At 34.2% G+C, this 9709-nt stretch overlaps 1 long non-coding RNA gene across 1 annotated transcript in view; it reads left to right on the top strand.

Moving 5' to 3' along the window:
* The window catches only part of LOC111088078, an 18232-nt gene extending 8828 nt beyond the window's left edge, over nucleotides 1-9404 (top strand). Inside the window, exons 2-3 of the long non-coding RNA XR_002612687.1 lie at nucleotides 7196-7328; nucleotides 8613-9404. This is a non-coding gene — a long non-coding RNA (uncharacterized LOC111088078). The remainder of the gene's footprint in view (nucleotides 1-7195; nucleotides 7329-8612) is intronic.
* The last annotated feature ends 305 nt before the right edge of the window (nucleotides 9405-9709 follow it).

Below are 9709 nucleotides of genomic sequence, written 5' to 3'. Positions count from 1 at the left end.
CCACCCCGGGTATCGCAACCCGGTTTCTAGCGTTGTAAGTCCGCAGACATTCCGCTGTGCCACTGGGGGGCCATGTTAAACAAGCAACAATTGCTAACATTATAGACATGAAAACTATTGTAAAGCTAAGAAGTAGTGAACAGAGTGGATAAACTTGAAGTTCATTATGTTCTCTGCTTTTATGTCGCACTACATGGGTGAAAAGAAAAGTGGATTACGTATAGAAAGAAATAATACATTAAAAACAAAGTACGTAATTTTTCTTCGTCAAACGTTAAATAGTAATAATAATTTTACTGTCATTGTTGCTTTGTGACTGTAATTCAACAACAAATCACATCAAAACTCATACTTAAAAGTGAGAAAATTTGGTCAGTGATTTTACAGGTTATCTTTGTTCCGTTGGCTACGGTTATGAAATTAGTAGATAGGGACAATGGGATTTCCGTTACTCCATTTATGCGAGTCATTACTCAGGTAACGAGGCATTTGGCTACATTAAGAATGTTATTTGACGGGAATGAGAAGAGTAAGGTGATCAAGACGATTGAAATGAAGGAGAAAATATATAATTTTAATGTCGTTTTACGTTCACTTTGACCGTACCATTATAAAGAACCTTTGCTTTATCAAGTATAGTTTTCTTAAGGAAAGAAAGTTCTACCTTTGTGGAAGGTTCAGAGTATTTTATCTGAGTGTGTAGTCAGTTCATCATTTCAGATGAATGTCAATTTTAGTAAACGCCCCAAAATCGCTACTTTTGCCCGATCATTATACCTTCGAAACTTTAAAAGCTGCCAACATTTTGGTGAAAAAACAAAAGCATGATACATGTTTTGATATGATTGTTTTTGGATTTTTTTCATGTAAATATTTGTCTGTTGTTATCAAATCATTATTATTGAGTGAACAAGCTTTGGCATGCCTCTACAATATTTGTAAAGTTATCTTTCAGAGAAAATATTCATATGAGCGTCAGATTATATGCTATAAGCTGGAACACACCATATGTTAATCAAAAATCGTTTTATTACAACAGAAAGTGAGTTGTGGTAAGTAGGAGAACATCAGATTCTATATGAGACATTCTGGAAAGTGACTGCACGTGCGATTTCTAGTTTCACATCAATCATCGTTTTTGCTATATCAGATATCACTGACTGCTTCTCTTTATTGAACATAACTGGACAAAAAGAAAGTTCATTGATAACGGTGGACATTGCCTTTTGCGCAAACGTAGAATACGTAGAAAACATTCCGATAAGACAGTGCTAAATAAAAATGTTACCTCGAAATCTCTAAGGCTTTTCTTTGTGAACAATAATAATCTTGCTACAATAGCTGTCGCATAGCTTCTACTGATTAGATATTTCTTACCTCGTTTCTCCCCGAATGACTTGCATGACTGAATCAGCTTAAAGTAACCATTAATCCATATCGCTATGTTCACAGTTTACTGAAATTATGTTAACATAATTGTTTACTTATGTTTCAGAGACATTTAAAAATATTTGTTAGCATGATTTCAGATGTTTCGGAAACGTTCTGAAATAATTTTAATAAAGTTATTAAAGTGATTTTTGATGTTTTAGGGTTTGTATATTTTAGACTTTTTGCATAAAGCTACAACAATGTTATCTATACATACTATTTCTAATTTTGAGCTGATCGATTAGTATGAAGGCAGCGAGTCAACAGTATCCACCGCCAACACTTGGGCTTCTCTTTTCTGACCTTATAGTGGGATTTGACCTCCACTCTTATAGCGCAACCACGCCCAAAAATGCGGAGGGGTTTTGCGGAAGCAGGAATTTGTTTTAGATAGCTTCAGAAATAAACGTTAATAAATTTATTAACATAACTGAACATATCTTACGGATGATATTGCTGTAAGCCATACTGGACTCAAGTGGAAAGTGTAAGGTGATTGTTCTGTTTTTAATTTCGCGTAAAGCTACACGAGGGATAACTGCACTAGTTGTCCCTAATTTAGCAGTGATAGACCAGAGGGAAGGCAGCTAGATAACACCACACACCGCCTCCTCTTGGGTTACTCTCTTACCAACGAATTCTGGGATTGACTCTCACGTTATATCACCCCATGGCTGAAAGGGCGAGGATGTTCGGTGACGGGGATTCGAACCAATGACCCACAGATTACGAGTCGAGCGAACTAACCACCAGGCCATGCCAGGTCCAAGGAGATCAATATCTTATATTGCAAGAATTGATAAAACATGTTTTTGGTGATAATGTTAAAATCACTCATAAGTTTACTTTGACCATAATATCTTGATGATATCAACTACAGTTTTCCTTTAAAAGTGGGAGTTCTCTCTTCCTTAAAGTTCAAAGTAATTTTTATGAAGTGTGGTCGAATCATCGATGTGGCAAACTGCTAGGTTTATGAAAAATATCAAAGACGAAAGACCACAAAATACGCTTTGTTTTTTTGTTTTTCTCTATTTCGTTTGTTGTTTAATAAAAAAACAAAAACACGTTACTACAGCCCTCCTTAACAATAGATACCCGGAAAACTTTATAAACAAAAAATAAGAGTATGAACACCGAATATAAACTGGGATAAGAATTCCAGATTCGCAGCCATATATCCCTATGTCAGATGTCTCTATGAGAACATACATAGTGTGTGCAAACAACATAAGCTAGAATAGTATTCAGAAATTACAGCACAATATGATCACATCTAGTACATACAGACCACTTAAAGACCCAATCGAGAGGTTAAAAAACCGTTTAGAACATCCACTGTGAATGCAGGTTCTAATGCAATGGAGAAATAAAAAGACCAACACAAGCTGGGCCGAGCGTGGCCCAATGGTTGGCGTGCCGGACTGTGGATCCAAGGTTTCGTGGTATAAGAATGACAGTCAAGTTTCATTATTCGGTTTGAGTTACCGAAGAGTTGAAGGTGGGTTTTGTTAACTGGCTGTTTTACCTCTAGTCTATAGCTTCAAAATTAGGAACGGCTAGCGCAGGTAGCACTCGGGTAGCTTTGCACGAAATTCAACAAACAATAACCAATATAAACAGAATTTAGAAACATAATACAGGACTCGGTAATACCGATAAACCTACAATAACACATCACGCCAAAGAAGATCACACAAAAGATTGGAATAATGCTGAAATAATGGGATGTGAATCACACATGGAAAAATAGGTCTTTACCTCCATCTGTTTGATAACACACTCATTCAACCTAGCATAGATATCATCAAAACTTGGATACCCATTAGAAAACATTCAAACAGTTAGTTGACGCAAGTTCGAATGGTTAACGCTCAAGACTTCCATCAAGAAAATTTAGGACCGAATCCCGGCCACTATAAGAAAAGTCTCGTTTTCGGGACTTCCATGTTTGGTGACGGGACTTGAACCTGGAACCTGTAGATTGCAAGTCCAGCACCGTAACTTCTAAGCTATGGCAGATCTCGAGTAATTTAATATGAATCAAACATTCCAAGTTGATGCTACCATTACAATCACACTTGTAGATTAAATATCTTTTTTTTGAGGAGTCGTTACTTTGACATTACCGCTGGTTTTTGGCAGACATTTACATAAAAGATCAATTACTTCGACATTCTGGTTAGATCTTTGAATATATGGAATTGTTACTGCGAAATATTGGCTGTTTTTATCATATAAATGTGTTTAATCAATATTCACATTGGTTTCTTGGATGTATTTAGCGGAAGAACTGGTCACCTCGATTTCTTGTGCATCTTTCTTTAAAAAATAGTTACTACGGCATATGCACTTTGCTTTGCATGTCTCTGACTTTTAAACATTGTTTACGTGGTATATCTTTGTTTACGTAGACTATCACTTCAAATGCAATTCTTCATGTATATTTGCTTCACAAAATGGAAAGCCCGAACCTCACGTTAGTTCCTTATATACATGTCGATTTGACCGATCACGTGACCTCTTTGTACTCGTATAAAGTCTTTATAGATTTGATATTACTAACTTTTAATAGTATGCATATCATAATTTGGCTGTCTTTCAGTAAACACATACAAAAAATCATTTTTGGAAAGTATTTTAACAAATAAAAAAAATGTCCGTGAAATCATCAAGTATTTGTTTTGAATAGTCCTTGTGCAAAAGGATTTTCACATTAAGACAAAAAATGCTTTTCTTCATCTAAAAAATCTCAGATTTCATTTGTGTGATCTCTAAAAACTCCTAAATACATTTATCTTTTATTTTGTCTACCTTAACTCTATGCAGAAAAAAATCGAAATAAATCTAAATTACCCTTTTTTCTTTCTAGAATGACTTCAAATTGTAACATGAAACTACATTTGCTTATCCTAAGTAGCTTTAAACTCCTAACAGTATACATCTACATATAATTAAATTTTATTCTTTTATTGCCCTTTTAACCTTGTCTAACTACTATTCGCGGCATAGTAAGTTGTAACTCAGTTAGGGAACGTGGAGGTCACGTTATAACTATCTAATTATGTTAACCACGAGCTGCTCATGTTGTATCTCGTATTTATTTTACCTAATCTAACCTTAACTAAGCTAAAGAGATCCCTGTTTTTACATGTTAGTTGCTTTTATAATAAAAAACGTGAAAAACAAGAAATAAAGTACTTGCACGAGTCTTCTTTTTTCTTACTGTCGATTGTCAATGACACTTAACCCTACTTTTCTATACTAATGGTAGTAATGCACTAAGTAATTTTTATTTAATTGAATAATGCACCGAAGAATATAGACTAATAACATGCAAAATATAGACAATTTCCCCTAACTCTCACAATTTTCTGGCTTTCTAGCTATGTGACAAGAGCCATTACAAATTCACCCAAGCTAATTGTTATCTTTCCCGTGGGAACGAAACTTGTAATAAGAGTGAAATTGACAATTCTCCGTTCAGAAAACAACATTTTGTAACACGTCATTTGATAGATGAAAATTTTGGCTTTCTATTGGTAACAGATAATATAGAATTAAACTTGAGAGAGAACTATTAACAAATCTTGAAAGAGAAGATGTGACAGGTGGGTGTGGCAAGAGGAGTTTGGTTTTCTATTTGATAGCTCTGTAACCAAACAAAATTGAAGGCTATAAAAATTATAGTTTGTCTGAGTAATGAAGATATTATAGTGAGTAATTTACGGTGAATTTCTGAATTTCGTCTTTATTAGAGGGGTGGTGGATAAACTAGAGAAGAGGAGATGCCAAGAGAAAATGTGTCGCACTAAGAAAAATTCAGGATTTTTGAAAATATTTCCTTACAAAATTAAGAATTTAAAATTTATATATTGTAACAAAAAATAGATTAAGAAAAGTTTGAATGTAAGTCACTAAAACCTCGTGACATGCGCAGTAAAGGATGCCCGTCGGGATAGGGTTGAAGGAAATGCTCATCTGTTACTGAATAACCGCTTTGAGAATTCTTATTTTTCATTAAATAACATAGGATATCTTAAGGGAGTCGTAAGATCAAAATACATGTCACATTTTGTTAATATACTGTTATATTATTATTATTATTACCTTAAATCAGATAAATATATTCTAAATAACTTTTACAATCGTAATAATTGCGTGTATGTACACTGTTGGCCACTTTATGAAGGGGTGGAGGTGGTTAGAGCGCTCGACTCGCAATCTGCGTGTCGCGGGTTCAAATCCCCGTCACACAAAACACACTCACATTTTCAGCCGTGGATGCGTTATAATGTGATGGTCAATCCCACTATTCGTTGGTAAAATAGTAGCCCAAGAGTTGGCGGTAGGTGGTGATGACTAGCTGCCTTCCCTCTAGTCTTACACTGCTAAATTAGGGTCGGCTAGCGAAGATAGCCCTCGTGTAGCATTGCGCGAAATTCAAAACAAACAAACAAACTTTATAAGGACCATCAACATACTGATACACCACTCTACTTATTTGAGAACGTAAAATACACTGATTTGTGATTGTCAAGTGACTACAGAAATGTAGGCATATCGTGGTTAGAATGCAAAACAAAGGGTAAGAACAAGTATCTCTTTGGTTTCAAAAGAGGGTCCGTATAGGAGGGATATCCAAAGACATCCGTCATCAATGTTTCAGCAGTAGAGGTCGAAAGGAAGATAGCTCTACTACTGTGATTACCAAATACCTGTTAAAGAATGACCGTGGAAAAAGGTCATATGTTGGGTTTGTAAAGTACAATATATGTCAATCTGTGTTATAACTAATGATTCTTTCAACAGATACAAGCAGCTAGAGTGGATATGTAATGGTACAAAAACAATATTAGGTATTTGACTCTTTTTGTTATCCCGACGATATAAGTAGTTAGAGGTAGTATAATGGTGAAAAGTAAGAGTATAAGGAAAACAACATTAAGCATTTGACTCTTCTTTTGTTCTTTCTACAATACAAACAAATAGAGTTGGTATAATGGTGCATGGGGGAATGTTTTTGTGGCATAGGTGGGGTCCTTTGATTCATTTGAAAAGTATAATAATATTAGATATGTATTTGACATTACTGTCGTTCATGTTTACCTCATAAAGCTGCATTTGTATCCTGGTGGAGAACATTGCTTTCATCACCGTAATATTCTATCAATAATTTAAAACCAAATTACGAATTATATTTTTTTAATAAATATGGTAGCAAATACATAACAAAGCATTCCAGCATCTTGCAGAGTTACTGCTGAGCCGAGTTCAAGTTATTTAGCGGCGAAAGGTAGGGTAATCCGATGGTAAGTGGAGTCTAAGAGGGATGGTAAAGTTGCCAATCTGTTTAGTGGTAAAAATTCCTTATATGTCTATATATGTATTAATATGTATTTTAAGAACTGTAATTCAGTTATTTTAGCTTTCATGAACAATAATTTTTGTAATGGAATTTGTAAATGTTTACGCATGTTTAATCATTTTTTTTTATATATATGGAGGTGTATGTGTGTATGTCTGTGTGTGAGAGAGAAAAGAAAAGTATTGGCATTACATGGAAATTCGCCCACCAGTACGGTTCAATTGGTTTTATCTACTATACGCAATATTTATTTCTTGAACCTTTTCTATTGTCCACAAATTGGAAGATAAAAGTACACTTTTCAGTGTTATGAAATAGGGAGCTCACACTTCGTCATGGTGGAATGTAATTCGTTGTTAGCAGCTCACCTAAATTCTCATTTTTCCCTATCTAAAGATGTTGTCACTTGATTCCTGGTGGTCTGAATGACGTCTGTTTTGACGTAAGTGAAAAGAAGGAAAATCATGCCCTCGTTTTGTGTGGAGTCATCAATATGTGAACCAGGATAATGGAATGGAACACGACATAGGTAATAAATACTAACTAACTGTAAAGACATATAATCTATTTTTTGACATATGGAACATAATTTAAATAATTATTTAAATTTCATTCAAGGAACACGTAATGAGTGAAAAATTTTAGTTTTATTTGAAAGTTTTTGTTAAGTCATTATGAAATATTCTTACACAGTTATTATAACCAATGAACTGAAGTACTGAAATATTTGTGAATGTAAAAAGACATAAGATAGAAATATGCCTTAAAAATTACTTTTAGTTTAGTTGAGTTAGAAATATAGAGTTTAATTTTCATCCAATAGATGGCACTTCTAATGATTTAATTCTTCAGTCGTAAAATTATGTATTTTTATATTTTTATTTATTATATTTTTTTATAAAAACATAAGACCAGTCTTCCTCAAACGGTGGGTCGTGAGCAGGTTTCCAGGGGTCACGAGCTGTCTTCGCTGAATCAACATTTTTTTTTAGTCCTCGAGGTGCATGAGATCTGCACGTATAACATATGTTATGAACTATGACGAACTGTTTTTTCATTATTGTGGGGATAAAAGAGGTGTGTGTGTGAGGGAGGGGGTCGCGACGACCAAAGTCTGAATGCGGGGGTCGTCTGGCAAATCCGACTGAGAAACACTGCATTAGACAAACTTTTCAGTCTGTAATTTTGAAATGTGAAACTGGTCTTAGGCCTTTTACATTTAGACATGATATGCTATAACTGAAAACCTTTTTCTCTCGCATTAGGAATAACCCTTTCTTAGTAATTTCTTAGGATTGTTTACAAGTTATATGTTTTTACTTATGTACAAGAAAATTTGATTTCTTTAAAATTTTGTGGGTTCGAACTATTTACTGCCAACACTAACCGAAACCTGATAAGAGAATCTATAATTTTTTCCGAAATTTCAAATAATTCTGAAACTTAAGTTGAAACGATGTCATCGTACAGTTGCTGTTAAATTTTGTTATTGTTTATTGTCATTTATCATAACATAGTTAAAACAAAAACAAACCTATGCCAAATTTTATGTTAAATGAACATTTAAATAATAATATTTAACATGTCGATCACATGAAAGACAAAGTTTTGGTTCATCGTATTTTGTAGACAACTTTACAAATGATTATAATTGAAATTACAAGCTCATTTGGATTCGGATTAGAAGAAACTATGTTAAACTGAAAGTCCTAGGTTTCACTTTCCTTTCTTACATTGAGACTGTTTGTACATAATGTACCTTAATGCTGGGGGTATTCGAAGTAATCAGAAACTGAAATTTGTTTTGTTTTAGCGCAAAGCTGCGTCCACCGCTGGAATCGTGGACCGAATTCTAGCGTTACAAATCCTCTGAACCATCATGAGACTGTTGAATGATAATGAAAGTTTAATACAAATTTCCTAAGCAGTGCCCGTTATATTATCCAGTATCTGGATTTGCCAATTTCAACTGTTAATAAGGCTCTTTGACCAATTTTGTGAATGTTTCCTTACAAAATGTATCATATTCAAACACTGAAAGAGAGACGAGTTTAACCCGATGTGTTGATTTTGTAGTTTTTGACAAGAAGAAATTCGACGACCAATTGCCTGCCATGCTCTTGTGCACTAATGAAGCAAACTTTTCCGTTTTGAAGTGTAAAATGCGAAGTTGCACCATCTGGATAGAAATTAATTCACACGTAACATTTCCTATACATATCCATGATGCTAAAGTCAGAGTGTGGTGTGGTTTCACAGTTGACTTTACTACTTCTTTCAAGAACCATCATTAGACGAACTTGAAATCTGTATAATGAATGCTGCACAGTATCATGCAATGCCACAGCCAATGTGATTCTCCTGTTGCAGTGATGTAGCAATGAGTTGTAATTAACATAACAGTTGTCATACAGAAATATGCTCCTACTATATTGGTAACAAGATAACATGTCTTGTGGGAGCACTTTCAGGATAAAATCATTTCATGTCACTTCCCTTATGAATGGCCACTTTGTTCATGAGATCTACTAAGTGCTCCTCTAGTTCATTTATATTTTAAAAGGGTAAGAAGAGGTTAGAAAATTAAATATTGAAATAGAGATCTACTTAAATATCACTTCCCAAATGAGATCACGCATTAGGATATACAACTGAAATAAGTTTGAAATTCAAATTAAACTTAAAAAGATATCGTTGCTTATTATAACTATTAATGAAAGTGAAACTTGTAAAGTTACACATAACTCTCAGCTTTGTCGAGAGAAAAATACACAATTAGTTAATGGCTAGTGATAAATTGTAAAATACGTATCACCGCTGAACGTGAGGATACCCAACTGGTGACCTAATGCATAGTTGTTACAGAACGTTTTGTGATTTTCCTGTTATTCATAATTAAGCCTAATTATT

Source organism: Limulus polyphemus, unplaced genomic scaffold (genome assembly GCF_000517525.1).
Source record: "Limulus polyphemus unplaced genomic scaffold, Limulus_polyphemus-2.1.2 Scaffold3085, whole genome shotgun sequence".
Lineage (NCBI taxonomy): Eukaryota > Metazoa > Arthropoda > Merostomata > Xiphosura > Limulidae > Limulus > Limulus polyphemus.
The sequence above is the reverse complement of the archived record's forward strand: the minus strand, read 5'-3'. Positions and strand labels throughout refer to the sequence as shown.